We start from the raw sequence: 14,867 nt of genomic DNA, 5'->3' as shown, positions 1-14,867 counted from the left end.
TAAGAAAAAAAAATGCTTCTTGTGAACATTTACTTTTGATGTGTCAGTCAACTAACACAAGATATCAATTACGAAGAAATAAAGTGAGACGAGTGAGAAAATAATATTTATTAGCTGCACAACATGAGTGTTTCCATTGAAGTAACTCATTAGCAATACATTGCTGCACAACAAAAAAACAGCTCATTTTGACTCTTGACACACAGAAGCCTCTTATCCCTCATTTAAATGTTGGTTTCTTCTGATTTCCTCTTCAATGGGAAACTTAACTGATACCAGCAGCAAAGGCCCAAGTCTTAAATAAAAACAATGACAGCTTTGAGAGTTAGGGTGGCCATTGAAATGCTAAAATATCAATAGCAGTTATTTAGTTCTCTAAAGACTCTTGAAAGTCTCTTATCTGACCATGGTAATGCAAGTCACTGTAGTGATGTTTATTTCACAGCAGTCACCAACTTTATTGTGACATGAAAGACCGTTTTTGCATCTGAAATCTTATTTTTGTTTTGTGAATTTGATTTGAGCTCGCAATCCATCCCAATTTGTTTGGCAATATGTTGTATTAGTGATACTAGTACTGATTTTGGCTTTGCTATCATCGTCATCATTAACGGTACTACCAGCAGTTTTCAGGAATATGTGAAACGAACATTAACACACCTTACTCACATCTTAACTTTACAAAGTCATCCGCGCAATTATGCTTACAATAGTTTTTCTTCTATTTATAGCTTGTTAAGTTTTCAATGACTGAATTCCATGCCTGCACTTGGCATAATCAAATCTGTGTATCATCTTCTACCAGTTTTACAAATTTATGCAGTAATAATACAAGATGTTGTTGATTCAACAGTCTGATTGAAATGTCAAATTTACAGCGGTTTTGTTCTTGGAATAGATCAGCTCCTTTACAACATCTTCCCCCAATCAATTTGTTTTTTTGATGCCATTTCTGTTTAACTTTTAGATGTGCTGATTATACTCTGCCTTTTTATGCTCAGGAGCCCCTCTAAGCACAATAAATCAGTGTCTCAGTTCCACATGAACATACCGCTCACAATCAAGCTGTCATTTGGTCTATGAAAATTTGGTGATGCCATTAGCTGATATGCCAAGAGCAGAAATACCAGACCACACTCTGTGGTTATTTTTAAAGAAAATGTTGGCTTCATCCCCTGCTGATTGACTCTAATCAGCCACACTATGGCAACATCACTGTGTCCTGAAGCCCATATACACTGGTGCCTGATTAGGTGGGAAGACTGGGCAATTGAAAAATACATAAATATTTAGCATAGGGTGATGCCTAACACGAGGATGACTCATTTACAGCATACATGCACATACTGCAGGGCCAATAGTGACAAAACTTCTATGGTGTGGGCTTCAATGATAAATTGTTGTTTTTTTCGTTCAAACTGCTACCATTTTGTCACCATCACCACAATATGCAAACATTCAAACAAAGGTTTTAGTGCCAGCTGTAGTGACGGCTACAGTTGTACAAAATCTTGTTTTCAAAGACAGCTACAGCCAAACACATCACAAGTATTGGCTTGTGCTGAATATATCTGACAAAGAAAATACTGTTGATGCCAGGCTCATCCTGTATTGTCTGGGTCCAAGTTAAAACACCACAGTAGCACAGCTCCAGGCTATTCTCATGCTACATGTATATCTTAACACATCATGGATTGTAAAATCACCATATTGTGATCATAAGGTTAGTTAAAGCAAATATGTATGCTTTTATTACGTGTAAGCAGAAACATAAGAGCAGTGCTACATATGTTGACAGCAGAAAAGCTTTTCTTGCATAGGGTAATGTCCAGGGGCTAGGAGAGACAGGTACTTCCTATATCCTGTGGTTAATGGTGATGGGCCTCACCTGTGCTGTAATCTGGGAGCGCTGATCACAAAGAAGCAGAGTGAAGAGAATTCCGGCTGTCCTACTTCCAACAAGCAGGACAGTAAATCAGGCTGCTAGACAACACCAGGCTGCTCACTCATCCCTTGTTCACTGCCTCTGCCCCCAAAGGGCAAAGGAAACAAGTATGCCAACAATGTCACCTGACAACAAAGTGGAGCCATTTCACCACAAAATGCTTTACAAGGCTGCTGAGATGTGTGCAGTGAAATTATGTGCCTACCCAGAAAGGCGTTCTGCAAACCACGGTGATCCTATTTTCACACAAACCCTACATATTTAAAAATCTCACAGAAAATTACACAGAATATTCAGACTCGTCCACATTGTATAAAAATAGGAAGAAATGGATAAATAAACTATTTGCTTTTAATTAAATTCAGATTATAAAGTTGTCTGCAGTGGTAGACATTGGACCCCCGTTCACTACAAAATGGTGTGTAAAGTGTATTTAATCATTGTGGACTAACTCTGCGTGTAGACGTGTTTTTGTTTTAACAGATCTACATCGTCATTAACATCAACAAATGTCTGCAAATTCCATTTTAAATTTATTTCAGAAGGTTGAAAAATAACACGAATAATCCAGGGAATGATTAATTACTGGTCTTTGTAAAGCAAAGCTTCCAGTTCATTAGTGAAAAGCAAATCAAACGTATATGTACAGTTTAGGTAAATCCTTTAAAGGAATGTAAAAAAAAATAAATAAATCCCAGTAGGTTTTAAAAAAAAATCTTTAAAATGTATTTTTTTTTTTCCAAATCAATGTCTTTCTCTAACTGGGGGGGACTATATTTTTATTTGTTTTTTTTGTCCTTTCAGCTTATCCTGTGAGTTCAGGGTTGCCACAGCAGATCATTGTCCACATGTTGATTTGGTGCAGTTTAATATACATGTATTTGGAATAAGTGCAGTAAATGCATTTTAAAGCCTGTTTTTACTATACAAAAAAATTATTGAAAGAAAATGCATTAAAGGCACAGCATGGAATTGCTAAAATATATATAAACAAATTACATATAACAATCACAGAAAGAGTTGGAGTGAAGAGCTGTTTCATGTTTTTCTAACTATTGAGACGCCCCATCTGAAGATGGAGTGTGAGGCGAAAATGAATCAGAAAGAAACACCAAGGTCAGTGTGATATTTCAAGGCTTCAGCTTTACATGGCCGCATAGCAAATGAAGGCCTTCAATCAAGTCGGTTGGGTGGATGCACTGGGTACACTGCACTGAGAGTAATGACATAGGAATAAATCCATCAAATAAAATAAAAAAAGGACTGCAACACAATTCTGTTTCTACATAGATTAGACCAGTGGTTTTCAAACTTTTTGCATCCAAGGCACATTAAAGGGCAAGCCCAACTCTCAAGGCATACACGTATTCATATCCATGCAAAAATAACCTTATCATATGTGTTATCACTCTTATCACACACAGAATGCAATGATTAGTCCCTTTGAATTAGGGTTCTCATAATCTTATGTTCATTCAGTACGTTTTAGGCAGTTAACGTTAGTATCAGAGTAACTTCTGCAGTTTTGTTATTTAATGTTATCTTAAGGGGAAAAATGCAAGAGTAGGGGACAGCGCCAACAAAACATCTTCATTTAGAAGAAAAATATAAAATTTCACTTAAAAAGTCTGAGGGATAAAGTTTTTTTGGTTTAAAACACCCAATATCAAATCCACCAATTTTATGGTATTTCTGCATCATGTCAAAATTTAGCTGTGATCACCAAGACATTTTAAGATATCTTACAGCACCAAGAATGCATGTAGAGCGTAATCCATCCTCCTCTGAAATAAATTACCCTAAGTTTGCATCAGTATTGAAAAATTATATTGTAAAAAATAATATGGTTGTCACAAAATCCCGAGGCTCAACTAGAGTTGCCTTGTGGCATTCATTCATTAAAAATACCTCAACAAATCTGGCTATAGACCTTAAGCATCTTTCCATAGACTTGATACAGTTATAAGAAAACCAACAAATGTGTAATGCTCATACGAACTTACATTTTTGTACTAAGAAATGAAATCCTTCTTGGATGTGCATCTCTGACTAATAATGCAATATATTACTAGCTTGTCAGTATCGAAAATTGTTAACTGATATACAAATTCTCTCTCTGTGGTCTTTTCTTTATGTTACATATTTGAATTTACACCAAAGTGATTTTACAAATTATATGTATTAGGATCCATGTTGGTTCATATCTTTACTGCCAAAATGGAATATTTGCAGGGCATTAATAATATAAGGGTTCATCCATCTCCCAAGAACCATTTATCTAAAGTTTGCACCATCTGAATATGAGCCGGGAACCCAATGCACCAGTGCTTTAACAATCAATACATTATCTTATGTGCAAAGTACAAATGTTCAGAGGTTTTTTTTTTTCCAAGTGTGTGGAACAAATTAAAAGCTCAGCCAGTCAGTAAAAGACCAATTCATAAAGGTGAAAAAGTGGGTCTGCGGCTGTGACGGGGAGGACCAGTGAAAAATCTCTGCTGACCCTCTCATCCCTCTGCTCATCTATCTCTCACTACTGTCCACTGATAGATTTCCCCTCGTTGATTTATGGCAGAAAAAAAATGTCACAGTGGAATGGGCTTTTGATAAAATTGTTCGAGAGATTCTGAGCAATAAATCCTGATCTTTACATCCAGGTTGCTAGATACTTTCACATTCTTATGCCATCAATAAGAGCTGCCAAACATGACAACTAATCAATAACTTTACAATATCCTGGGTAGTTTGGGAAAACAGTAACATTTATATTTAACAGAAAAGAGCAAGTCACCCTTTTAGTATCGTCAACAAACTACAGAGAAGTGAAGCTTGACTGTAACTTAGGTTGAATATAAGTCACAATGTGTTTGTACTGCCTGCTGGGGAGAAACTGTTGTGCTTCAAAGTAACTTTGGAAATTTATTTCTGGCTAATCCTGCTTTGTTTTTTTTTAGCTGAAATAAACAATAATGCTACTTAGCTTTCTGCATTAAAATTGTGTGCGCAGATTTACCAACTCCTGTGGTTCTGTTAAATTTCCATTCACCACAATATTCAGCTAATACATGAATCGTTGTAGTTTGCCAAATAAGCCACTTTGAAAAAAGGGTAATTTAGCAATCATCAATCAAAATGACTTTATATTGTAATGGTTCCCAAAGACAAGCTTATGTTTCTGTAAAGCAAAACAGCCCGATATAATGGTGCTGGCAACTTACAGGATTTCTAGTCTGACATCAGTCATGATGGAGTGTTTTTGACAGGAACTCTTCAGTCAGCCGAGTGGCGCCAGGAAGGATGAGTGATTCAGCAAACCTGCCTGGTGTTGTCTTTCTGGTCTCTCAATCTTTACGATGTAGCTAAGAGGAAAACAATGAGTCTGTTGCTCAGTACAGGTGTTTCTCAGAGGGGATGACTTGTAAAAACAGGTAGATTTCCACAGAGACAAGAACTGACTCACATTAAAGGCTGCTGCAATAACTCACAACTGAGTTCTGACAGTCTGCCCAGAAACACTGAAATCATAGCAGGGTTTAATTTGCACAAATATCCTTGCAGAACTGAATATTAAAAAAAAAATCCCATGCGAGACAGAAGGCATCCGACAATGTTTGTGGTAATGTAATCCATTGTTGACAGGGAGATAAGCTCAAGCACTGTAACCTCAGATTGACAAAGAGACAAACGGTGGGGCACTTAAAGGAACATATTTTAAAGGACATTTGCACTCTCTGTAAAGGGCAAAAAAAAGAACTGGAGCATCAAGTGAAGTTACTCCAAAGAAAGGGCTGTCAAAGGGGATAAGAGAGGAAGAAGCCAAAACAAATAGAAAGCGGGGTCGCTATCTGGCTGACTTTGTCTTTCAGATTAAAGCCTGAGCAGCAACCAGCAACAAAGACATTTCTGACAGGGTGAGGAAATGAAATGTTTACAGTAAGAGGGCTGATAAGTGAGGCCACATGAGACATTTGAGAGCACTTGTTTGGTCTGTCACTTTTCGCTACAGATGAGGAGTGGTCATTCTTAAAACAGGTGTCATTGCATGGCAGTGAAAAATGGCAACTTTCGCACTACCCCATTTCATTTACCCCCTACAATTTAAATTCCGCGCTGCACTCAGATCAGCAATTTGTTTTGTCTGTACAACTACATTGAAATACTTACTTAAAAACTTAAATACCACAGCATGCCAATGATTCTTTCCTCACTACTAAAAGGTTGAATGTTTTGAAACCTTTCCTTTGCTTCAGAAATATTTCACTGATTTAACTGAAGCAACATAAGATGCTATATTGCTTCTATCATGCAAATACTCCACCTGAGAGGCCAGAGACATTGAATTATTTACATGAGTTCTCACAGACTGGGGTGATTACAAAGAACATGTTCCCAGAGTCCCATTATTTTGCCCTTGTTTGCAGGGTGAGATGAGACATTTTCTCAGAGAGAGGCTGCTTTTCTGATTCCTGCAGGGGAGAAAACACCATGTTAATTTAATGTGTCCGGCTCCTACACGATACACCAGCAGGGAAAAAGATGCTTGTCCTCATCTTTGTAATCACAACGGCAGGAGCAGAGGGCACACGTCCCCCGTGCCTCATTTCAGGGCTAATCTTTCATTTCATAGCCCATCTCTCCATATCAAACAGCACAAATGGCTCAATTTGCATGACAGGATTTGTAACATGGCGAATCAGGTGTCAGACTCGATTAAACATTACACCGGCACACTATCATAATCAGCCGTCTAATGAGTGGCCGCTGGTGTGAGAAGCTTGGATGGATCAGTGAGAAGGGTTTCTCCAAGCTGCCCAGCGGGGGGTAAGTAACTGAGGGATTAAATCGGAGTTGCTGTCTCTCTGGCTCTGACAGAGGGGCTCCTCTGGGTAGCTGAGCTCAAGCCCTGTGATGCTGATGAGACAAGGCAACATGGGCCACACACACATCAGGAGGACTGGTGGGGAGAGCTGCTGAAGCGCACACAGTCAAAGAGGCAGCATCTGAGAACTGGTTACTACTGTTTATCTTCAGCTTTGAATACTAATGCATGAGGCCATTACAGACTAGAGAAGCCTGGCACAGTGACCCCCAGCCCTAGATCACATAAGGCTAAGACTGAAATGAGGCAACAGGATCATTAGAATAAGGACCAGACATCACTTACTTTGACAATCACTTCAAAGGTTGTTTTTTTCACTCCAGGAAATATTAACATAGAAATTGTCAGGCTTATTACAATGGACTGTGAACTGAAGATTTCTTAAAAGCAAACATTGTGCTGTGTAAATTGTCACTATTGATATGTGTTACTATTTACTATAGACTGTTTGGGTGTGTGTTGAAAATTAAGGAGGCAGCTGAAATGTTAATTATACATACTATGGGCAGTGCCTTTATTTCATTTAAACACCAAATCATCATGTGATTTACCGGGGAGTTCAAGCCCTCCCCTAACCCCTGTCATCACCCCCTCCTTGTGTACAGTTTCCCCCTCCCATTGTCCAGCCCTTATTGTTATCTGCTGAACATACAGTGATGCTAATTCTGCTCTTGGCTCTGTCGATCTGCAGCTTTTCGTCCCTGGTCCACAGAGTCTTCCCTACTGCCACCATCCTACCACCCTCAGTATCAAGGTCCCCCTCCCCCTTGCTCATTCCCCCACCCTCTGCCCTGCTCCCCATTTGGGGTGACCCGGGTGCTGTTCTGAGGGTTCCACACACCCCAGAAGCTGTCAGTGGCCTCCTTCCTTCCCATGAGCGGAACACACAATAGAGAAAGGGCTCCGACTGAGAGGTTCAGTAGCCATTAACCCCTACCAGCTGTTCCTGCCGAGGGTATTCTGTGCCACAATACGTGCCCCTGAGGGGGCCCTCACGTCCACTAATCTAGCCATTGTTGGCCAGGAATGCTGACAGAAGAAAAGAAATTTTTCTTGTGTCCATGCAAGCGTGTGTATCCATGTGTGAGAGCCGAGAAACGTAGGGCTAATTTCTATAGTTGCTTGTAAAGAAGGGAGACCATGAAGAATACCCTATTTAGCTGCTTGACAAAATTCTTTTGCTTAAAAATGGAAAAACAATGGCAATTGTTTTCAAGTGGACTCCTTTACACTGTCCAAGTCTCTGAATATAGCTGGAAAAAATACTATTAATGTCTGATGTGCGAAAAGTTAAAAGAACTTTGGGAGACTTTAATTATTTTGTTATCTGCGACTCATTTTTTAACGCATGGCCAGACAAACATTCTGAAACTACAATCAATTCCAAAGCCATTTCTAAATGGATTAAATTTTGGGAAAATTATTCCATTTTGGTACTTTGCTCTCAGAATATATTAACAATTAGTCCATTTCAATTAACATGGAAATTAAAACAGCATTTTCCACTCAATTTAACCATGATGCAGCCATTAGGGGCTTCTGGTGTGCTGAGTACGTTTGTTACTCTAGTCTATAAATGAAACAAAAAAAGAGAGAGATTTTTGCTACATATCAGAAGGGCGAATTTCATATCCCAGTATTTACGCAGTTAATTTAAAATTTTAAAAATGCCACACACATTGACAATGCACTAATGGAAAATTCATCACAATTTTGTTGCAAAAACCAGGTTTTAAACTGACGAATGACTTTTTAAAAAAATATTTCATTTCTTTTAATGCACAGCAAAGTAGACCCAAGTAAATGATAATAAAATATCGCAATTTTGCAGCCAATCTTATAAGATTTTGAATTGTAGAACCGGTCAGCAATCTGTTTTTCTCTTCCCACTGGGTGAAGTCGATAGATGTGATATCAACAGTGTTGACAGCAACAGGAAGCAGTGCTCTGTAGCTGTCAACAGGCTGCAGGATGCAACATTTGCATGAAAGAAGTAAACAAAACAGCACCTAAAGACAGCGGGAAGGGCAGCTCTAATGTAAACTGTTAGGTGAGTTTTGAAGAGGATAGGTATTTTTCTGCATGTGCTCTGTCCGACAGCCTGTGCTGTGTTGTGACAGGCGGGGGATATGCGTCAGTCAATTATATGTCCCAACAGACTTTTGTGCTAATGAGCTGGTCCAGCCATCGGCAGACTTCCCCTGTCGTCCAGAAAAGATCACTTTCATTGCTTGCAGAACTAATTCAGGGCACAAAAGTGGGAGCTTCACCATTGCAGCCTCTTTTACTGCTCCTTTTGTGGAAGCTTTAGAAGTGCGCTGAAGAGAGGGCCTAGCGCTCAGGCCTCTTCATCTCCAGTCCATTGCCTGTCATTAACATACATATCCATATGAAAAGTGGGGTAAGGCCGGAACAGCTGTCCAGTAAAGAGGCAGTGATTCCCTCTCCCAAATGCTGACAGAAGCCTTTAGCCTTCCTTGGCCAATAATAAACCAGACCATTTAAACAGTCTTTCAGGGAGTGAGAAAGAGATTGGGCCATAATGCTACATTCACAGGCATCAGTGGCCCTAATTGGCTTGCAACAGTCTCTAGTAGATTCACAAAACTTATGGGACAAACTGGGGAACGGTTCGCAGAACTGAATATCATAACCACAGCAGTAGTTTTGCCTCTTTAGAAGAGATGCAAAATCCAGATCCAGACCTAAATTGACTTATTCTTGAAAAGCTCAACCAGCACTGGATTTTTGGCTAAGCTGAATTAAAAACAGCAATCATCATGCACAGACACAACATATTCAGAGTTATTTATGTCAGCTTTAGATGTGGCTTCTAAATGTAGTCAAAGGTTGGAAGATGTAAAAAAAAAAGTACATTTGTTTACATAGAGAGCTCTGTGTTTGAGGGCTTTAAACCCTGAGCAAAATGATTTGGTCTAAAGGGACTTGAAGATTGTGTGGGGACAGAACTGAGCAGTCCTCTTGTTTAAACTTGGATGGTGGGCATGAAGACAGAGGTTAAGTGACTTGCCCTAGGTCACATGGGAAGTCATTTACTTAGGGTGGATTTAAACCCTTATCCACTCAGGCCAGAAGGTGTTTATATTTTATTCCCAAATTTCTAGTCACATGTATTGTATAATTATGGGAACAGCACGTGCTTCATTTGCATCAGTTTGTAAAATTTGGATTTGATTTGCCTAAAACATGAAAAACACCTATAAATGACCCACCCAGATAAAAAAAAAAAAAAAACACAGATTATATACCCACATGTTAATATTAGCTTAAAGAGTGCACTGAATTAGGTAACTGTTAATCTTGACAGTGAATTTTGCAATTACTCAGTTGTGATGGTGAAGAAATTGTGTGTTATCTACTATATTGAGATTGTTTTAAGTCTTGCTCTCTTTCTGTTTGCAAATTAAAAAATGCCATTTTTATATTTTGTATGTCAACCAAATCTATACAAAGGAAAGTGACTGACAGCAAAACAAAATTGAGCAGATAATGTTAACAGGAAATTTTAAAATTATATGTTAATTCAGTCAACATTTAACAAAAATATCTAATAACTACAATTATCAGTATTTTCAGAGTCACAGAATTAGACAGTTATTATTTTTATCCTAAAACTTTGCAGATGTTTTTGAATTTTGTCTTCTTCCACTGAGTGGTTTTCTATGCTCGAGATGCCTGCTTCTCTAGAAAAGGAGGAAAAGGGAGAAGCCAGAATCCGGATCTAATGAATAAGAAAAGCCTTTGGTTAAAAGGGGACTGGTTTGTCTCTTCATGGGTTGCTTTTTATTCAGCTTTAGAAAGACGAAGAGTCCTGATTGATAAATCCCCTCCCTAGCCCCCCTGGCGCCTATGACCCCAGAGTCATCAAGTACAATGCACAGCACCTTAAGTTTCTAAATCTGAGATTGAAAAGTAGAAGAAGCGAATTTGTGTCCATTGAGGGAGCTTTGACGTGCTTTTACAGCGATGATTATTCTGAGGCTGCAAGCCCAGCGGGCTACCAGCACCTAGCTGTATGTGAGATTTATTTTCCATCTGATCCTCCTATCCCTCCACCCCATGTGCATCAGCAGCATCCAAAAGCTACCGTAATGGCATTTGTTGCAAGCACTTAGATCCAGCGGAAGTGTGTTTTATAGATAACCAGCCAACACCTCAGGCCCTTACCTATCACGCTCCCCCTCTAGTCTATTCTTTATTTATCAATGTTCTGCTGTTTGTTGTCTCTCTAAAGTCCCACAATTCATTAAAAAGGAAAAGGGGGTGGGGCGCAGAAGAGAAGGACAGAGTATGGAGAGGGAAAACTGGGGCTGTTGTGAGGGAGCAGGGGGTAAAGGGGAGGGATTAGGATGACTTCTTGAACACATTTTCTCCCTTTTTCTGCAATTAAACAAAGTAGGCCTGTGATTAGTGCAGCGCAGGGAGCAGAGAAAAAGACACCCTTGAATCCCAATGGAGGGACCTGACTGAGCATTATTGCCTGACAATGCCTGAGTTTATTGCTGAAACCTGCTTACCCTCCTGCATGGCAAACCATGGGAACTCCAGTCAGGTGGAAACTTTTTCTCCTTTTCTTTTCCCGCTCCTTGTTTTTCTCCCCCCTCTGACCACGGAAGCCCTCCAGGAGCTCACAGTGTAGTTGAAGCCACACAACTCCCCCCTGGTAACTGAGATGTTTAGGATAAGCTCTGCCTGGTTTTTGTGCATGAGCTCACACTTGTCTGCTGTTGTTCGAACACAGTTAATGATGAGCTTCCTCTGTTTTTTCCACACCCCTTCTCTCTCTCCTGTCCTCCTCCTCCTCCACCTCCTCTCTCTGCTCCTTTTCTCCTTTCTTATTTGAAGCTAAGCGACTGTTTAAGTGGAGTGCCTCCTCCCTCTGGCTCTTGGGAATGCTCTCAAGGGGCCCTTGCCTGGCACTGTGTGCATGACACATAATGAAAACAATTTTACGCTGCAGAGGGAAGTATGAGGCAATTACGGATGTGACAGCCACCTGCAGACTCACCCCCCTACAGTCTCCAACTGCACTCTCCCAACCACCGCACCATTGCCACAACCACCACACAGTGTCGCCGCACTGGTAACCCCTACCCACCCACCCACCCATCCTTCACAAACACACACTCCACCAGCCCGCAGCTTCATGAATATGTGATGGCTTGATGATGTTGTGAATGGCTGGGGCAGGTGAGGAGGGGGTGAGAAAGACTGGGGCTGTAATAAGTTGCCCAGCTGGAGGTGGTGTTGTGGCCCTGTTGCCCTGTGGCAGTCCATAGAGGCATCTCTCCACAAGCACTGACCCTGGGATCAGTCTCCTGAAGGGAGCCAAGAGATGACGTGTCAGGGCGTGCAAAGCGCTCCCCCAAATCTCTTGTTGGCCAATTTTACACATGAAGCCAGGCCCAAAAGCCCAAGTGGCAGGCCTAACAGAGGCCTGATTTAATTTGGTAACCTGCTTAGTGAATGTGAATTAAATGAGTATTTCACATACAAATTATCTCCTTTCATCACTATGGTTTAAAGAATTACTCTTTTGGTTTGCAAAACCCATATGTCTCTGAACCTTTCGGGTACTTCTGATTCACTTTGTTTTTGCACATCCAGATCAATCTGGTCTAGTTAGTCTTGCTCCTCTTATGTGCAGCCAAGACAGATATAAACTCAGAGCAAATGCTCCACACTGTCTGTCCTCACGGTCACATCTTAAAAGTTCCCAAAGATCTGTAAACTGGAAATGCTGAACCACATGTATGTTGTGTGACTGTTTGGGTTTTTAATTAGTCAGGTTTCAATCCCACAGCACATGGTTTAAAGCCCCTCAGCTATACACCAAGCCCCTCTGACCTGAAGATTATTCATAGTGAGGCCAAAGGGTGTATTTTATGCCTGCCAGTCACTGGGAGCTTCCTCTTGATAGCCTGATGTGTCCTTAATGGCCTCGCTGAACAGTAGAGACAGCAGCATGATAAGTGGATCCTCAGCAACAACTGACACATTAGAGACCAACTGATAAAAGCCACTGGAAGACACACACACACACGCACACAATGCTTTTGCGTACACAGCCTTAGACAACACTGTCCCACATGCCACAAAGCACAAGGGTATTAACAGAGACACAAGCTGGAGATGTGAGCATGGAGCAAATCATGAGCACTGATCAAATGAAACATAGGTGGGCACATGGTGAAAAATGGCTCAGTGAAAGTTGATATTATGCAATGGTTTCTGTAACCATCAATCCAATAAGGCCGTGAGGACTATATTCTCTCACTGCTCGGAAGAAGCGTAATATAATAGATGAGAGGATCAAGGTGAAACAGGAATGAATAAGTGAAAACAGCATATCTAAGCATGAAAAACATCACAGGTGACAGTGCAGACAGTAAACGGAGGAGCTAAGAGATGAGAAGTAGTAAATTAATCTTCCTGCAATATCTTGAGGAAGAGAAAAGTGCACCCATCTTTATTTCTTGCAACAACTCAAGACAAATGACCACAGCCGGTACATTAGTTCTGATAAGGGACATACAAGAAAGACAATGGTTTTCAATTCCTGATTTAATCAACCCCTGCACGATGTACTTCTCAAAATAACAAAATAGATTAATCAGGAATCAAGACATATCGGGACTATAAGGGCAAAACTCTGATTTTTCTGCATGGTTGCAAATATACGTAGAATAATAAAGGGCCTGCTGCTGCCAGCATAGGCTGCCATTGCTGCACCTGCGAGTTTGACGCCATGGATACATAGAACTACCAAAATACAGACTGCACTAAATTAATGATGCCGAAGCCTGAGTGTGTGCGCACATCCAGCCTGATCTGAGGAGTCTTAATTTATTTTCTCTTTCCAACTCATTCTTTACAAAAATGACAGTGTCTTCTTATCGATTTTACACTCAGAGATCAATCAGCTTTGCCCTGACTCAGAGAAAATTTACAGCCCCCTCCCCAACCTCCACATTTCCATTCAGAGGGTGCTAGTTTGCTAAAAGGGCAGGAGGGGCTATTTGACCCCCCTCCACCCACCCCCACCCGCCTTTCACTCACTCCCACATATACACACACACGAAACTCATCCTCTGTCTGTATCTGACTGCAGTTAAAATAAGCTAATCTACAGGGGAGGAGGAGACTGTTTCCTTGTTCAGGCTGACTTCATACTTCTTTCTAAGTCTTGTCCTCCCTGCCTTCATCACACTCCCTCACCTCAGGCAAAGACATGAGCACAAACGACCGGAGGATGAGAGCTGTTTATATACGAGAGTGACTACATGCAGAGAGCTGCCAGAGCAGAATATGACTGGGCTGAAATAACGCCTGTCACAGTCTCAGAGATGCCAGTTTTCCGTTTCAGATGATTGACTATAATATCTCAAAGTCACAAAAGTCTATAATCAATCAATCAAAGATATAACAAACAGTTTGATTTACCAATGACTATCCACTAAAAGTCCACACAGGGCACCTCAGTTGGTCTTTTGTGAACACTGCCATAAAGCTGTATAAGACGATCTGTGCAATAAAAACCCCTTTCCACATATTGTATATACACCTCAAATCATCAGACTGGGGACTATATATATATATCTTTTCACTATATGATTAGTATTGATGCACATTTAAACTTACCATATGGGAACTGCAATGTCCCTCTTCTTCTTCTTTTCCTTTCGGCTGCTCCCTTTCAGGGGTCGCCACAGCGAATCATGTGCCTCCATCTAACTCTGTCCTCTGCATCCTCTTCACTCACACCAACTAACTTCATGTCCTCCCTCACTACATCCATAAATCTCCTCTTTGGTCTTCCTCTAGACCTCCTGCCTGGCAGCTCCAACCTCAGCATCCTTCTACCGATATATTCACAGTTTCTCCTCTGAACATGTCCAAACCACCTCAATCTGGCCTCTCTGACTTTATCTCCCTGACTTTCCCATTTTACTTTACAGTGCAACATGAAGCTTACATACTTTTCATTATTTACCTCCATTCTCACTTGACTGCAAAAAAATT

At 40.6% G+C, this 14,867-nt stretch overlaps 1 pseudogene; it reads right to left on the bottom strand.

Moving 5' to 3' along the window:
* Positions 1 to 14,575, bottom strand: part of LOC137130221 (dynein axonemal heavy chain 11-like) — a 28,370-nt pseudogene extending 13,795 nt beyond the window's left edge.
* Between the last annotated feature and the right edge of the window lie 292 nt (positions 14,576 to 14,867).

The sequence above is a fragment of the Channa argus genome, chromosome 7 (genome assembly GCF_033026475.1).
Source record: "Channa argus isolate prfri chromosome 7, Channa argus male v1.0, whole genome shotgun sequence".
Taxonomy (NCBI): domain Eukaryota; kingdom Metazoa; phylum Chordata; class Actinopteri; order Anabantiformes; family Channidae; genus Channa; species Channa argus.
The sequence above is the reverse complement of the archived record's forward strand: the minus strand, read 5'-3'. Positions and strand labels throughout refer to the sequence as shown.